At 39.9% G+C, this 17322-nt stretch overlaps 1 protein-coding gene across 3 annotated transcripts in view; it reads left to right on the top strand.

Annotated features, from left to right (window-relative positions):
• The window catches only part of LOC134527753 (uncharacterized), a 200937-nt gene that overhangs the window by 91902 nt on the left and 91713 nt on the right, over window positions 1-17322 (top strand). For all 3 annotated transcript variants that reach the window (XM_063360682.1, XM_063360681.1, XM_063360680.1), the window contains exon 2: window positions 14316-14421. The gene's annotated coding sequence lies outside the window, so the exon portion shown is untranslated. The remainder of the gene's footprint in view (window positions 1-14315; window positions 14422-17322) is intronic.

Here is a 17322-nt window from a genome sequence, read left to right as displayed (position 1 = left end):
TTTATTTCTTGAACCTTACACTTTTCTGGTACTTTTTTAAAATTAAAGTTGATTTGTATCGGCCAGGTATCGAACCAAGGACCTTAGTCGATTTAATCAATCAGTATATAGATTACAAATTTATTTAATGAATTTTGAACTTTTTCACGAATCTCTAACATTACAATTATGAATTTCCAATATGGTGGTCTTGATGTCTGATAGGATGATGTTAGTAGAGGTTTTAAAGTCTCTTTAAGAATGATGAACATGGTATATTGAAATTATTATTTTTTCATAAAATTAAACATTATTGCATCGATCGGGTATCGAACCAAGGACGGGAGCGGATCGAATCAATATGTAAGTTAATGAGTGATTTATTTAATGAATTTTGGATTTTTTCCCGCTTTTCTAGCTACATTATTACATGATTTCAAGATGGCGGTCGAATTTCAAGATGGCGGGGGCACCTCGGTAATAAATGATTACTGCACTGTAGCGGGTTAGAATAAAATTAACCAGATGGAAATGTACTCCATAATACAAGTACACACACAAGATGGAGTACTCTGGCAGGTGGTAGCTCCTGGTAGCATGTACTGAACATAAAATGTCGGATCCATGATGGTCGACAAGGACAAAGTCAAATTTCAAGGACAAAGTCAAATTTCAATGTCACGGTCAAATTTCAAGGTCAAGGTCAAATTTCAAGGTCAAGGTCAAAGTTCAAGGTCAAGGTCAAGGTCAAAGTTCATGGTCAAGGTCAAAGTTCAATGTCAACAGTTGAGGACAAAGGTATGGTGAACATAAAATTATACTACATGGTATCGGCACACTCTAGCAGATGAAAACAAGATGACGGTCTCCAGCGGATGAATACAAGATGGCGGACATGATATCATACCAGTTGACGATATATACCTTGGTATTGTTGGTGGTAGATCAGTCTAGGTAGCTTTCATGGAGGAAGGATCAACCGTTTACTCTCGCCGGGAATCGAACCAAGGACGTACATCGATATAATCAAACAGAATTCAAATACGTTAATTTTTTGATGAATTTTGGAGTTTTTTTTTCATTAAAATCGGATAATAAATAAAGATTTTCAAGATGGCGTCCATATTTCAAGATGGCGGACATGACGTCATACTAGGTGACGATATATATGCTTTGAAAAAAGTGGTGGGGGTAAGTCAGTCTGCCAGCAGCCACCATTACGGAAGGAGCCTGTCGCCATTTTTAAATTTTTTTGACCTCGTCGGGTTCGAACCGAGGACTCCGAACTCCGTGTCTAAAAAGTTCAATTTTTAAATATTTTTTATTAAAATTTTGTTAATTGAATTTTTTTATAAATTTTAAAAAAAATTTCGTTAAAATCGGATAATAAATAAAAAAGTTAAAGATGGCGGACGTAACGGAAATTGCAACGGTGACGTCATAATTCAAAATGGCGGAAAACAAAATGGCGGAAAGTTCGAGAAAACAAAATGACGTCATCCAAAATGGCGGATCCAAGATGGCGGATCCAAAATGGCCGCCGGGGTCAAGGTCAAGGTCAAAGGTCAAGGTCAAGGTCATCCAAGATGGCCGCCGTGACGTCACAATCCAAGATGGCGGAAAGGACACACAGCACCACAGCCTGGAAGCCTGTGCCAGTAGCCCCATTCGTATACTACTTAATATAATTCCGCTATTGGCACACTGTTTATAGGGAATACTCCGTAGAGAAACCCTCAACTAAGGAATTACCAAATCACAAGCTACCAAGTTGAGATGGCTCACCAGTCGGTAGCCAATGAACAGGTGGCATTGGCCCAATATACACAAGACAGTGGAGTCTAGTCTAGAGGTAATTGAAAATGCCTATATTGCCTGTCCCTAACTGTGAACGTGAAGCAGATGTGCGCGTGCTTCTCCAGTACTCCGTGGAGTGAACGAGGCTGCGGTGACGCATTGCAGGGATCAAACCCGCGACCCTGGTAGCTCTGATGAGACGCGCCACCTGAGGCGACCGCAGCGTGACCTTGGGGATGTTTTCCTCTCGCTGCGGGCGTGCAAGGCACGGCGGTCTCTTATTCGGCGCGACCGTCACGAAAAACACGTCCTCTTCTTTTGTTTTATATACGAGCAGTGTTTTTGTACAGCCGCGCCTGTGCTTAGAACTAACACAAGCGGTCAGCTTGGCTGTCGCGTGGTGTGTTGGCAACGCGTCCAGGGTTTTTGACACGCTCTCGACTTCAAACCAATGCAAAACGACTAAAAAAATAATCGCTACGAATTATAACCGACCCAAAGAGAAACTTTGGAATCATCCAATGAATAAATATGTCATAGACATAGGTATCTTGGTAGCTTTGGATAACAAAGTAGACTTGAAGTACATGCACTTCTACTTCACTTTGATGATTGGACTACAGATCTCTTCACACGACCCTGAGTCAGTTATAAACAAGGAGAAGGAGTGGCTACCCAATCACGTGTAACCCGTTGAAATATATGACCTTGTTATCAGCCAGTGAGCACGAGCACTCTAAAATATTTGATTACATATAGGCAGGTCGAGTCTAGCCTGGAGTGAAATGACTGCCCGATCATGATACTGCCAAGTTTTCATTGGCTGCTACCACATTTCCCATCTTTGTGTCTCACCTGATTCGTATGTATCTTCCCCCTTGTAACTGGGGGCCAATGCCCTATTTGGCCGGGCCACTCAGAACGCTTTTGCTTCCTCAGTGGATGCCTATGATTAGTGTGCTGACAGCAGACATGTACCTGAAATAAACACAGCAAACCACGAAACACATACAATGCTACAAAGATTTAACACACGGCTGGTCTGGAAATCTTTTCGCAGAAAATACATGGCATTACGTGTTGCTGAAGTTTTTTTTCTTTGGTTCTAGTTTTTTCTAAGCATGCCTGATACCCCGCGGGTAGTTCATGTTTACACACATTGGCGATCTAAACGGTGTCCATTGTCCTTTATGCTATAAAGCTGAATATTTGCGAAACCACAACAGTTGACTGTCTCATCAAGTCTCGGGCGATAAAATTATAGGATCATGCCTGATGGCCGCCATATTTGCATACAGCGAGACAAAAAGCTTGCCATGACTCATCGAAGACAAGGCGACAGCCAGAAACACTTGATTAAAATGTGTTCATGTTCAGAGATGTCAACGAATTGCTGTATGTTCGTAGAGACCTGCATAAACGCGTTATTTTTTTTTCTCCCACGACAGACTCCACAAAGGCGTGCATAACAAAGTCGATATCACGTGTTCATTGGCTGCTGCAGCATTTTACCTTCTCTTCGAATCGGTTATCATTCGGCAATATCGCGGAACGATTTCGAGTCAAGCTGTGAGTTAAAACACTGTACCATCGCCTGTGTTTCGTTATTGGTTGAGTTCATTTCAGGTGCTTACCTACTGTCGGCACACGAATTACAGCAATTAATTCTGCGAAGAAGCAAACGCATTCTAAATGGTCTGGCCACCTAAAGAAATGGCTTCTCTTGTAAACGGTCACCAGTCACAAAGTAGACATTACTAATGCAGAAATACCGTATTGCAGTATAGTAAGCGAACAAATTGTTTTCACGAAAAATCACTGTCCCTAGAAATATGTTTTTTAGGCGTTTGTCATTGTTTTAAATTCCTTCAGTGTGAGTCAAATAGCCGTGATCTAATGAAGAGGGTCATTCAACTGTATATACATTTGAAAACTGGTCTATCGCTAAATAATAATGCAAATCTCGCGAGTCCATAGTAATTATTTAGTTTAGCCACGGTCATTTTGTAGATTCATTTAATTCCAGGATGGACTCAAGTTGCCTTAACATAATCGAGGCTTTTAAGAGTGCTCATTGGCATATGACAAGGCAACATTATTTAACGGGTTGCGTGTGATTGGGTAACCACTTCTCCTTGTTTATACCTGGCCAAGGTACATTTGGGACGCGTAAAGCATGTTTAGTCCAATCTTTAAGGTGAGGAAAATGTATATGTGCTTTAAGTTTACTTTTATATCCAATAAATCAGCAAAATAGTCTTGTCTCTAGCAATTGGTTAGCAAAAAAAACCGTAGCTGTTTAAAGACTAATGCTAGAAGTTTGCTTAATAGCTTGAAAAAACTAGCTCAGAAGATTTACAATAATGTCATAATGTAGTGAATATTATAAAGCAAACATGATACATCAGTAGAGACCAGAAAAAAATTCGTGTATTTATTTCGCAATAGGCTAAAATTCAAACTATTATACCTTCGCGATTCTTCTACTATTGGTTCACGGTTTATCGGGAAGACTCAGAGCCAATTGGAGACCCTCAGCCAAAGAAATCTCCAATCACAGGCAACTTAGTCTGGCCAACTCTCGAGTCAGCGACCAATAAGCAGGGATTAGTTGTTCAAGTATGTAGACTGTGGAGTCCATCCTAGAGATCACTGAACCCGCGAATTTTTCCGGTCATACATCAGCCAAGAAACAGTATTAAACTATACGTCGTAACAAATGTTTGGTTATCGGCTTTGGATGGTTCCCAGAGGGAAGCGGGGGGGGGGGGGGGTCGGTCCTTTCTCATGTTGACTTCAATTGAATAGTTACTTCGAATAGAGATCTAACCGAAAAAAAAACCATTGCAACCTTGTTTTTAGTAGAAATGTGGTCTAGATATGCATCTAATGTACAAAGCTCTATTTCATACATCAGCATTTTTTTTTGTGTTTGTTGAAAATTTGGCATTCCAGAGTGTAAACATATCTAACTGTAGCAAGATTTTTTTTAACAATATGGATTTTTGTGTGTTTGATCCATATTCGGGATAACTATTCAGTCATGAACATGTGAAAGATTGCAGACACACACTTCCTAACATACCGATGATGTTCGTATTTTGCACTCAATTGTTTGAAGAATTCTTAGTTTTGAGAGCAGTAAATCGCCTGGTTAAAAAAGCCTACCGGTAATTTAAGTTCAAACAATTTGTTTCCCTCAAAATTATGCGAATAGCTTTTTTTATTTGTGCGGTAACAATATAAAGACTTTTGCTTGTAAATTTTTTATTTCTTCCATTAGAATACATCACGTTTAACGTGTAGTTTTTTATTCCTTCCGTAAGAATTCGTTAACGCCTAATGCTCTTGTTGGACTGCAACAAGATATACCCGCACCAGCGGTTTGTTTCTTGTGATGGCTGGCCGTCTGCAGGAGAAGCAATCGCCTTGTTCGGACAAGAATGGTGTGTGGATATGGTAGGCTCATAATATCTGCTTGATGAAGCGGTCCGTCGCAGCCACTGCTGGCTACAACTGGGCTGTCATCACAGCTTGTTACGGACTTCAAAGGTCCAATGCCAGGCCAGGGTACCACGTGCGGTACCAGGTGGCGGAATAGCACCCACAATCCCCAGCGTTGAAGTTATTACAGCCATGTTTTAGTGGTTTCAATGAAACAAAAGGATAGTTGGTTGCTTGGAAGTAGATTCCTGAAAAAATCGCGGATTCATTTCGCAATAGGTTAAAATTCAAGCTATTTTACCTTCGCGATTCTTCTGCTATTGGCTCACGGTTTATCTGGAGGATTCTGGGCCAGTGGGAGACCCTCAGCCAAAGAAGTATCCAACCACAGGCAACCCACGCAGTCCAGACAACTCTCGCGTCAGGAGCCAATGATCAGGGGATTTTTTCCCAAGTGTGTAGAGGACTATGGAGTCAATCCTAGAGGTCACTGAAACCGCTAATTTTCCAGGTCTCTACTTAGTAGCATAATTATAAGAGGCGGTTTTTTTTTCTCGTGAAAACAATATGTTCGCTTACTAGAATGCAATACGATATTTCTGCGTCTGCAAATTCTACTTTGTGATTGGCAGCCGTTTGAAAAAGAAGCAATTTCCTTATTTGGCCATTTAAAACGCATTCGCTTCCGCGCATAATTGTACCGACTATGCTAGTGTTTTAACGCTCAGCTGTATTCGGAATGTTTTCGCGACAAGCACGCCTCGTCCAGCCAGTCTCCAGTAGGAAGGAGCGCGCCAGTGCCGGAGCGAGAGTGTGCCGGCCGGCTGGGCGCGGGGTCAGAGGTCAAGGACACGTCGCCGTCGAGGAGCAGGTTCGAGCGACGCCGCGATGAAAGGTGGCTGCACAACCTCCGATTGGCGTGCATGCGTCGCTTCCTTCTCTGCGTACACGCTGACCCACAACTGCTGACGCTACATCTATCTGTTTGGAGTAATAAGACCGATAGCCTGATCCCTTAAGAGTCGATGTCAAATTTGTACAAGTTGTGACTTGTCAGTCTACTTCCAGAGCTGGAAGAGTATGGTCGTGTTTACAGTGTCTCTCGCGCATAATGGATTGAGACCCGGAAATTTCGCTAATTCGTCTGGCCTCAGGGTAGAATACAAAGCCATAGGTGTGTGCTCAACACACGTTTTCTTTCCCATTGGTGGATTCGTTAGCGATAACATTTTTATCCTTGGTAATTGGCACTACGTGATTCGCTTACTTCTCTCCTAGCTGGGCATCATTGATTCACGGTCGTAATGGTTCGTGTCCAAATAACTGCGGTCCATTCATTAACCATTTGGAGAGCGTACATTCTAGCTTACCACACTATGAATGGGCGAAATTTCCGTACCTCTAATCGTGGGTTTAGACAAAGCTTTAATATAAAGTTTTGTTTGCGAAACGGAGACCCAGAAAAATGGGTCAGTGGCTTCCTCCTTTATCTCGACACCACCTCTCTTCTGTTCTGCGAGGTTTGGGCCGAACAAAAGGTTCCTGTCTGTCCACATCCAGAAATTCTTTCAATCATGGAATAAACAATGAGATAAGTGCGCATCGCTAGCCAGGGAGAGTACTTTGGAGGAGTTAAAATAAAATTTGATATAATCGTATTATTTTCTTCGTAATAAAACATTAACCGTATTTTTTGATTACACCTCGTATCTCAGTAAATGAAATACGTACATTTCAAAATAATTTAAGTTTTCGAATGACTATAAACCTCGCGTTGTTATTTGAAAACAGTCTAGACTGAAAATGTATTTATAGTTAAATGTCCGTCGTCATTGACTCACGGGTAGAGACCTGTAGAATTCGCGGTTTCGATGGCCTTCAGGATAGACCGCACATACCTCTCATGTGTGGGACACGCCATGAAGAACTGAGAATAAACAAATGGCAAACGAGTAAAAATTAAAACCTCCTGACGAGTCATGCTCGATCCGGAGAGAAGGTGAAATGTGACAGCAGCCAATGAACACGTGGCACCGAAATTATTATACACACTTTGGTGGAGTCTACCCTGGCGCTAGAAGGTCTCGCGAATTTTGCAAGTGCCGAGTTATTAGAGAAATGTATTTTTCGCGAAAAAATATTTTTTGGATCAACATGTGGTGAAACACTAGCACCGTCCGAGTTTCGTGATTGGTCGAGTTTCTTTCAGAAGCTGCGTCCGGAATAAGAAAATGGGTTTTCTTGCAGACGGCCGCCAATTACAAGAAAGAAACCTCTAGCACGGGAATAGCTTGTTGCAAGCTAGTGAGCGTTCAAATTTATGTAAAATATTGATTAAAAATTGGGTGTTGACCTAGTCAACACCCAAGTGTCTCCCAGCCCACTCCGGCCTCGCAGATTACGTGGTCGACCTTGGTTGCAAAGGGCGTGACCTGAGGCTCTAGCTGCCGTTCGCGCCAACTCCACGCGGGGCGCGCCTGTGGCCGGAAGTATGCCGAGTCGTCTTCCCGCAACGTCAGCTTCCGCCCAGACGTCGCCGCGCTCGCAAGGGGTTGTGGGGGGAGGGCGCGTCATTTGCGCCATCTCGGCAGGGTGGTCGTGCCAGTTGCTTAGTCAGACAACACCGCCAGTGGCTGCGCTGTCGTCTCATCAGCGGCCGGTCTCGTTGCTTGCCTGCCGGACAGTTCAGTCAAGGCCAGTTCACATTTGAACTAAGTACATAAACATTTACAACTTAATTTTACATGTATTATACGGTATTACATATTTCTGTAGAACACTACTACGGAGATAAATTATATCTGTATAGCAACGCAATGTAAGTGTTTAAATATAAAACTAAATAAGTCAGTATATGTAATAACTTAAAAAAGTGAGAATTTTCTTTGAAGTAAATAAATTGTTCTTGAAATATATCAGGAATATTATTAACCGAGCCGGAATTTGATAGTTACACTTGCGCGAGGATAGAACACAGAAGTAATAAGCAAATTGTATTGTGTAATGACCTAATGAAATGAGGTTTAAAGTAATTGATGAAAAAAGTAAAGTTACATTCTTAAGGTTTTCCATGGTGCCAAGGACTCGACACAGACTCTACAAGCTCAGCTAACGTTTTGACCTACAGAAATCAAGTTATATATATATATATATTTATTTATTTATTTTGCAATATATTAAATTCAAAATGTTGTGCATTTTTAATGTATACAGACCTGCAAAAGTCGCGTCACTATTTAACTATAGCCTAGAAGGAAAAATTCTATACACTTTGCTGGCTCTTGTGACTGATTCATGGGCTATTTGAACAGCCCTGAAGGATTATAAACCAATCAAAAACATGTAAAAAAATAAATTACCGAATAATGTGTAACCTGGAGAGATGGGACAATTTAGAAGAAGCCGTCACGTGACATCGTCCTGATTATGCACACGTTCGAGGAGTCTAGCTTGGTAATACAAGGTAACGCAATTTTAGCAAGTTTCTGTTAAGGCCCGTCTACAATTGAAATATGCTAAACTGTGTCCGACGGACACTGATTACTGATTACTGATTAGCCCACGTGATCTTCTGACGTTATCCGTGGTGTGGGCGATGGTCAGAATCTCCCTGGTCCGAATACATTGGTCAAGTTGAACTTTTTGTCCCAATCTGTGTCCTTTGGTAGCACAGAAGAATAACACTCGTGATATTTGCTGTTTCTGGTTCCCGTTTCAGAAGGTAAACAGAAAATAACGGACATTTATTACAGTTTATTTTCACCTTACAGAATAAATAATAATATTGTTCTCCTAAAAATTATCCGCGTACATTGACAATGCATGAAAATAAGTACAAAAAAACAATCTAAAAACAATTATTTTGGCGCTCTAATTTACTGCGTTCTGGTGACTACTTTAGAACTCAGTAGATTCTTACATCGGACTTCGCAATTTTAGACAGGGCTGTTTTCCACGTGAAAGTGAGATGTCATTCAGATAGGGATAATGACAAGCACGGACCGCCCACAGGTTCTGACTACTGTATAGGGGCCTTTAATGACCCCTGTCATTTGTCCGTGTGTTAATGACTGCTGATAAGGCTTGTAAGGACTAGAAGCCAAAACTGCCAAAAGAAAAACAAAAATTTGGACTCAGTCATGGGCGACCTGAAGAGAGGCTGCATTTGACAATGAAACAGTCACACTATCATAACCTGGTGTTGGAAAACGACGAGTAATCTACATAGCCAAAGCGTAGGGCTGGCTAGTCTACACAATCCTGTACACGCTTGAGAGATTATAGTTCAGTGGCTGTCGTTTGATTCGGACATTTCCGTCTCTCACTGTCACACACGGGATTTTGCACCACGATGGCTAGAGTCCTGCCAAGATAGTCTCCCCAAAGGTTCGCATAATAGTAGCTGCCAAGTTTTATATGGCTGCTGACGCATTTCACCTCCTTCCTGGGTCACATGTGATTTTTTTTTTTTTAAGGTGTTTGATATTGGCTTCTAATTTTTCAGGACGTGTCGAATAACACGTGCTACATAGAGGTGCGGATATTTCGTGGATTTATTTGGTTGCCAGCTAGAATGCAAAACTTTGATCTCTTGCAGTGTGGTCGTGATTGGACCGCAGTTATTTGGACATGTCCCATTACGACCGCGAGAAAACGATGCTCAGCTTTGAGAAAAGTAAGCGAATCAGATATTGCGATGAGCGAGAACATAAAGGTTTTTCACTAACAAATCAGCCGATGTTAAAAGCCTGACACCAGATGAATTCGGGAAATTTCCGGATAACTCACTGTACAGAAATCCCTAAAAATAATTTATTATGATTACCATTCACTCGAGATTTTTATGATGGGTGTCATGTTAACGAAAGATGAGAAAAGTGAATAACTTTGTGGGACAGACTGGATATGACAATCATCACTAAGGGCCCCACATTTGTGTTTGTGAGGCGGGATGATAAGTACAACGCTCGCTGGTGCTTCTAGCGTGGTATCGCCTTTAAGCGCAAGGCAGGCCCCGCGCCTAGCAGGCCCCGCGTGTACATATGGTGGTCCCGCGCCGGTTTTGTTTTCATATTTATTTATTTTTGTTTGTCTTGTGCTCTGTTAAAAATATGGATTGTAATGAGGAAAGGAATATTAATTTTTTATCAATTTGTAACTTAATGTGCTCATAAATACCTTTTTCAAATCACGATTTCGTATCAGTAAAACCTTCAAAGATTATTGCCACTTATGATTCGATCATACCACATATTTAACCTTAAAAATTTATTAAAACTGACCCCAGAATTCTTTATCAAGAAATAATATCAAATAATTCTAAGATAAATGAGCAAATACATTGTCAAAATTTAAGTTACAGTTTGGGTTTAAAATATCTGAAAGAGTAAATTTTTCAAATTTTCCAGAGGAGGTCCTCCAAAACATTAAATAGTCTAGGGCCTCGCAAAGTCTTGGGCCACTGTTTTATGCCGGAGAAATGAAGGTTAAGGTGCACTACAAGTCCCTTAAATGCTTCCAGTAATTTCTGCAGGTTGTTTCATGCCTAAAAATTATTCTGAAAAAATGCGTTTAAGCTATTTTTACTGTCTAAAAAATTCAGTTTAAAAAATAAATACGGGAACAGAACTACTTATTCACCCTCATCGTATTATTGAATGTTTTTCATATACAGATGCCACTCCGATATCTTGAGCATATTTTTACTCACATGCTTTTTTCTGGAGCTCTGCACACCGTATGTGTGCCCAGGTTAGGCGGGGTATTTAAGTGGAAGAGGCTGCGAATAAAAAAATATATTAGAGTCACGAGGACGTTGAGTTTTTATTTTGTAGGGAAGTATAACTTAAGAACACACACACACACACACTCATATATATATATATATATATATATATATATATATATATATATATAAATATATATATATATATTGCGATGGCAGTTGACTCTCAGTTATTCTGCCACGCCCTGATAGAACTCGAGCCAATGTACAGAAAACCATTATATGTAGGTACTTTTATAAAAGATTTCTTTGGAAACCAGATGTCAAGAAATAGTTTATGATATTACAAGAAATATATTGTAAATTTGTACAACTTTTGGCTATGGTTATTTTTGCATATATGAAATCTGTTTTTCGAAATAATACTGGAAAGCTATTCAGGTAACCGTTTACAAAAGACTTTTAACTATGTGAGGTACTGGGACAACACAAAGCATAAATCCCGGGTAATAATCTGAACCCAGTATTGCTGCGAACACTATTTTGTAGTGATAGAGTGGTTTTCATGGCATTGTACAAATCTACTAATATCTGTAATTTTACGTGAATATTTCTGTTCCATTTACAAAAAACAAAATTGCATGGGGTCAAACAGGGAGAAGCCACGTGGGCGAGCCATACGCAGCCGAGTCTACAGGACGGTTGTTGCCGGCTGGCCAACACGATGAAGAAGCTTCGGTGCGTGTATAGGACAGCCTGGACAGAAGTATCCGACGTTCTTCTGTCATGTTGCTAACGTGAGCTGTAACCACGGAGTTACTAGACGGTTACCTGCACGGCTGTGACATCAGGCATTGGAAAGAAAGTTGTTTCTCCCAACCCAATACAGCTCTGCTGAGCACGGGAGCGTGAAAACACTGTTCCGTAAAATGAACATTTAGTTACGGATAGCTATTCTGTAGTGCAAAAAATATGAAGTGACTGTAAATTAATGCAGGTATCCGGGATGTTTTTGCAGAACTTTACGTAATTATTTACAGTTTGAATACATAAGAATAGTCTACTACGACAAAGAAGAAACGCTTTCTATAAGACAAAGAAAAACTTGCCAAACAAGATTTTTGTTCATGTTAAATAGTAGATACAATATTAAATCAGACGATAATATTATTGAATCGTATTCTTACCCGATAAAATTCGCGGATTCGTGATGTGAGAATCCAAATGCTGCTTCTGCTATTGGCTCGCGGTTTACCTGGAGGACTCTGGACCAATGAGGAACCCTCAACCAAAGAAGTATCTAATCACGGGCTACCCATTTCAGACGTCTGGCAAGTCAGCAGCCAATGAACAGGTGGCATGTACCTGACTACCCAGGGGACTTTGGAGTATATCCTGTATGTCATTGAACACGCGAATTATTCCAGTCCCTGGTCATCACGTGCAGGTAATTTTTCATGAAAAAATCTGAACGCTCATTGGACTGCAACCGGTTCCTTCCCTGTAATTGGCGGCCGTCTGCAAGAGAAGCCATTGCCTTATTTGGCCGGGCCATTCAGGACACGTTTGCTTCCGCGCAAAATTGCTTGTGATTGGTATGTCGCCGGTGGGCATGTACCTGAAAGAAGCTCAACCCACCACGAAACACAGACGATCCTCCTGTGTTTTTAACACACGCGAAAATTGCATGATCTAGCCTGCAAATCGTAATTAATAATTTAGCAGATACTTTTTTTTTGACATGTCAGGTATTTTTAGACATTAATTTTTATTTTTATTACAACATTTGGCTGGTAACACGAACTTTCCTTTATTGAAATATTTAATACTTACGTGGTTAGTAAAGTTCTTGCGCTTTTTAAATAACAAAGCAAGATTGCTTTTTATTGTAAACATAAATACAAAAAAAAAAATATTATTCAACATTATTTAGCAGTGTATCATATACAATATTTTTTTCTGCCACAAAAGATCATTTGTTGTGACAGAGAAATAATGTTGATATTGTATTAGGAATGCAGTGAACGCTGGAAATTGGTCCAGTTAAGTTCAGCATACGCTGCTTTTGGGGACAACAAATGTTATGTTTTTGAATTATTGTCAAAAAATTTTAAGTTAATATTTAATTGAATTAATATTCAAATAACAAATGTTTAATCTACACACATGTAAATTAAAAAAAACAATAAATTTATGATGTAGCTATCAAAAACAAAATCATTTTAATAAATCTTGGGTTCTGAAATAAGTTTTTAGCTGATTGCCTTAGTTATTTTTATTTATGAATACCCTAAAAATGTAGAATATTTGTGTGAATATGGCTTCTGGTATTCACTTGCTCAGTCGGCGGAAGAGAGGAACTTGTTACGTAACGTTTTGATACATGACTCAACATTCATTGCACAACAAACACGTAGAGTTTTGTTATACCTTACGTGCTCCAACGTCAACAGTGTGGTTATAAAATCCTAGCTTATAACATTCGTTGTATGTTTCAAAAACAGTTTACTTCTAATCAGACATCGCAATTGTCACCTACTCTAAACGCCACGTGGACAAACCTGATTGGTCCTCGGCAATCTGACCACTGAACTTTAACTTTACGTTTCGATTATCTAAATCTTAAATTCAAGAAAGCGTGACTTTCCCTCAAGTCCTGGATCGTTTACTACACAAGAACGAAAGAAGCACAATACGCAAAAAGTTAAATAAAGACTTTTTCAAATACCCTTCTTTAAAATAAGGCATGAAACAAAAACTCAACGTTAACCTCGTTTCACTTTCTTGCGTTTCGGCTTAAAGCAACGTTTTCCGAAAACCTTTAAAAATGCAGACGTAATGTGTAAAAAATCAAGTTTTCACTTAAAAAAAACTATAGTACAGTGAAAGCAAATGAATCTTTAAAATTAAATAATTAAGAGTAAAAAAAAGCAATTTTTTAAGGATTTTTTTTCTACATTTGTGCATAGAGCTCAGAAAAAATCTCGGATTTATTTCGCAATAGGCTAAAATGCAAGTGATTCTTCTGAAATTGTCTCACGGTTTATCTGGATGATCTGGGCCAATGGGAGATCCTCAGCTAAAGAAATATCCAGTTACAGGCAACACAGTCTAGACAACTGCCAATGGGCATAATATACTTGCTCAAGTGTGTAGAGCTTTGTGGAGTCCATCCTAGAGATCACTGAATCCGCGAATTTTTCCGGCCCCTGGTTACACAGTTTCAAGTTGCCTGGCGACTTGAGTGTTTTACAAACTACCGTAGTTTTGTTGGTTGTGCGTCCTTGCGCTCTGGCGAGGTCTGCAGACCCGGCCCGAGAGCGAGTCGCGAGTGCCGCAGTGACGTGTTGGTTGTGGTCTGTGTGCGCAGGGCGGGCCGCTGGCTGTCGCCTGATTGGCTGGCGGCAACATGAGGCCGTGCTGAGTCTCCGCCCACACCCGCCACGCAGCGCTCGCGTCGACGATCAGTACACGAGGTAAGACCCGGCGTTACCCTCCTGGAGTTAAGAAGTAGGATGTGTTGATCCAGTATATCCAGAACTACGATTATTACGGATTTATTGGATGTCAAAGTAGACTTGAAGCACATGTACATTTACTTCGCGTTGATGATTGGACAATAGTTCTCTTGACACTCCCTTTACGACCCTGAACCAGTTATAAACAAGAAGTAGATTTTTATTTATTTTATTGTTGCTTAATTTTGATCCTTGTTCTAATAGATTTCACCAGCCAATTGCAATCCATGGTCTTAACACTTTTTATGTATTACGTGTACTAACTCGAAGCGAACTAGATTTATCTACATAATTTTCTAACGAACTGACAAAATGATATGTTGCACTATCAACATTTTTTTCATTTAATACACAATTCCAACATTCGGTTTCAATAAAATCGGATTTAATATTTCAATCAAAATTTGTACGTATCGTGTTTTTAGCAAGGACCTTTGACAGATAGTATTGTAGCCAATAACAGTAGCAAAATTATCTGTAATATTAGTGATTACTCTATCACATGTAACCCGCCAAAGCATGTGACCTTGTTGTCGACCAAAGAGAATTTTATCAAAGGCTTTATTATTTATAGTTTTACAGGTGCATAGTAATAGATACCTATATTCATTTTCGAATAAGTTTTCTTTTAAATAAAGTATGTCTAGGAACCTGTATAACTCGCGTAGTTATTTGGTGAAGTCCACCTTACAAATGTATGTACAGTTGAAAGACACTCCTCTTTAGACACGGGTTATTTGACAAGCCATGAAGAATTAGAATGCTGTGACTGACTAGGAAATTTCGTGGATTTAATGACATCAGATTGGACTTGAAGGAGTACTGTGTTTGAGGATATAATAATTTTTAATTACTTGCTTGTGATTGGATTGTTCGGTATCTTTTGATATGTTGTTGTTTTAGAGTAAATCGGCACTTGTCGAAACAAATGTGGTCCAATTGAAAACGTCGCTAAAACAAACAGGTGCTTGGATTCTAGTTCGTTTTTAATGAGCCAACGATGTCCCCTTGTCCTTAACCAATGACTAGGGACAAGCTTATACGGTGAATTGCTATAAAACCAAAATAACACCGAAACGTATGGACCGGAAAAATTCACGGTTTCCGTGACATCTATGATAGACTCCACAGTCCTCTACACACTTTAGCAAATATCCCCTGCTCATCGGCTGCTGACTAGGTAGCCTGCTATTCAAGACACCTTTGGCTGTGGGTCTCCCATTGGCCCAGAGTTCTTCAGATAAATAGCGAGGCAATAGCAGAATAATCACACATTTCACACATTTTTAAAATTTTATCCTATTGCGAAATGAATCCGGGAATTTTAGTGGGCTCTATCGAAAGGTATGTCAGTGCACCATATAACATCGAAATATAAATGCACGTTAATAAACCATACAGCACCAAAATGTTTGTTAAATCATGAAATTAAGTAGTGTATAACCAAAACTTAATTAAAATTACAAGAAATAATCTTTTAATGTTTGAAATTCAAGGAGTGTTATAATTTCCATACGACTTTTGTACCAAAGTGCATACATCAGAAAACAAAAATTTACTTTGGTTGATCGTACAGCTATAATTATATCACTTTAAATTTACAAACGCTCGCCGATTTTTTTTTTCTGAATATATCTGTTTAGACAAACATTTAAAAAAAAATATAGTTGTAAAAATGCAGAATGAAAACATTACGCTATTTTGATGGAATAAATATTACGAAAAAGAATTTATAAAAAAATTAAAGCCGAAATATTCAGTAATAAAAAGTAAATTGGACTACAAAATAAAAACATGAAATCGTGTGTATCATTGGCAGACACCCTAAAATAATACCTATCATGGTCTCACGTGATGTCCAGAGAGGAAGTGCTTGTTCATAAATATGCGCGTGATATCTAGCCTGGCGATATAAAATAACGTGCATCTGGCAAGTCTCTGAACAAATGCCATCGAAACCCCACGTAGGGGCAGCGGGGTTGTTCCAACATGGCGTCAAGGAGGATAACATGCAACATGGAAAACTTGCGGCAGGGAAAAGTACGGATGTAACTCAACCAACATTCCTTACCCACACCATGGAATTAGTGCAACAGTTTCGCTCTCAGCGTTTTGAGAAAGCAGTGCGTGAAATACGTCGGTAGGTAGCGCTGTCAACCACGGTAGAGTTCTAGGTTAACTTAAAAGCCTGACGGTGACAAGATATGTTTGCAATGCGTCCATAGATTAAAGTCGAAATCGCAATAGCCTGTCGTCTTCGTGCGACTTCCGTCCGTCAACGCCACACATCTAGCCAAGCGGATTACGACAGACTTCATCCGTCAGAATATTATTCCAAATAATCCATGTTTTGGCTATTTATGTCATATTCCTGTGCGTATGTGTTAGTATATCCTCGGAAAAATTCAGAGTTGTGATTGAATTGTTTGGACGTGAGTTTTAGCAACCGCAATGTTATTATGCAAAACGTCTGAACGAATGAACACAATCTTTCCAGGCCTGTATTCTTGTGAAAACTGGCTAGCGCAAACCAAACCATAGATATAATTCATCCGTCCGTCCGTCAAATGTATGAGCTTGCGTATCTTTTGACAAAGGAAGGATGAAAGTTTTTCTGGCCCTATGAGTGGCTGTACGTCACGTGATCGACGTACTGGTGTTGTTCCAACCCAACTCGACAGATCGCGCGCGAGAAGATACAAGTGTTTCTGAAGACGTGTTACTGGCGACACTGGTGGACTAGCCATCACCAGGCAGTGCGAAGTAGCGGTGGCCACACTTCACGCTTCCTATCTGCAGCTGGTTTTTTTTTTAAAGCTTCTCGCCCTGTTCCGTTACGGCGAGACACCGGACAAACGA

The sequence above is a fragment of the Bacillus rossius genome, chromosome 1 (genome assembly GCF_032445375.1).
Source record: "Bacillus rossius redtenbacheri isolate Brsri chromosome 1, Brsri_v3, whole genome shotgun sequence".
Taxonomy (NCBI): domain Eukaryota; kingdom Metazoa; phylum Arthropoda; class Insecta; order Phasmatodea; family Bacillidae; genus Bacillus; species Bacillus rossius.
Note: the sequence above shows the minus strand (reverse complement) of the source record. Positions and strands in the feature narration are given on the sequence as shown.